We start from the raw sequence: 1126 nt of genomic DNA on the forward strand, positions 1-1126 counted from the left end.
TTTTCACAAGACTCACTGGCTCTTTTAATGGATTCTTCAGTATAACAAAACAAGAATGACTCTATGATCTATAAATGCAAATAAAGATAAGCTTTTAGTAACACAATATTAAAAATGATAAAAAAAATAGGAAAACTGGCCGAGCAACCAACTTCAACAGAGGATCAATCTGTTTATTAATATTTATTAATAACATTAATATCTGAGACAGTTGTAAACATTTCAGATTTCCCACTCTTCCAGGGACACTGCTAACTCCACTGGGGAAAAAAAAAAAAGACACTATGCCCAAGATACTAAAAAAGTAAATGACTCCAAGAACTTTTGTAGAAGCATTTTTCCAGGTCAGCAATGGACTGCACCTACTAAGGCAATGCCGAAGTAAAAATTTAATAGGAAGTTGAGAAGATACACAAACCTCCAGAGAAGGAACACTGATCCCAGGCTTTGAGCTCTTCTTCAGCCCCACTAAGGTCTTCTATGTGCATACTTTTATAATTAAAGTGGAATAGAGGCAGAAAGACATACAAGAGTCAAGGAGGAGCTACTTAGTTTATCTAGACATGTAGTAAAGAATATCTGGGAGGAAAAGTCTTCAGGAAAAGATGGCCAGTGAGCAGAAACTAGCACTATTGTATATCAAAAATATTGTAAATATTTAATAATTAAAACAGTATGGTATTGGCACATGAAGAAACAAATACGTGGAACAAAACAGAACATCCAGAAATATGCCAAAACACATCTCCACAATCAGGGTACACCTTAAAAATGGATGGTGAGTCACAAAATAATGGTGTGCTTGATTTAAAGCCATATGGAGGGAGATGAAAGTTCTAGAGATGGTGGTGATGGTTGCACAACAATGTAAATGTATTTTTTCGTGTGTGGTACTGGGGTTTCTTGAAACCCTTCTACCTCCAGGCTACACTCCCAGACCTATTTTATACTTTTTATTTGGAAACAGGGTCTCAAGCTAGCGCGGCTGGCTTCAAACCTGCGCGATCCTCCTGTCTCCGCCTCCCAAATGCGGGGATTACAAATGTGCGCCACCACGCCTGGCTCTAATGTAAATGTATTTAATACTATAGAACCTTACTGTGTGTGTGTGTGTGTGTGTGTGTGT

The sequence above is a fragment of the Muscardinus avellanarius genome, assembly GCF_963383645.1.
Source record: "Muscardinus avellanarius genome assembly, chromosome: 1".
Classification (NCBI taxonomy): Eukaryota; Metazoa; Chordata; class Mammalia; order Rodentia; family Gliridae; genus Muscardinus; species Muscardinus avellanarius.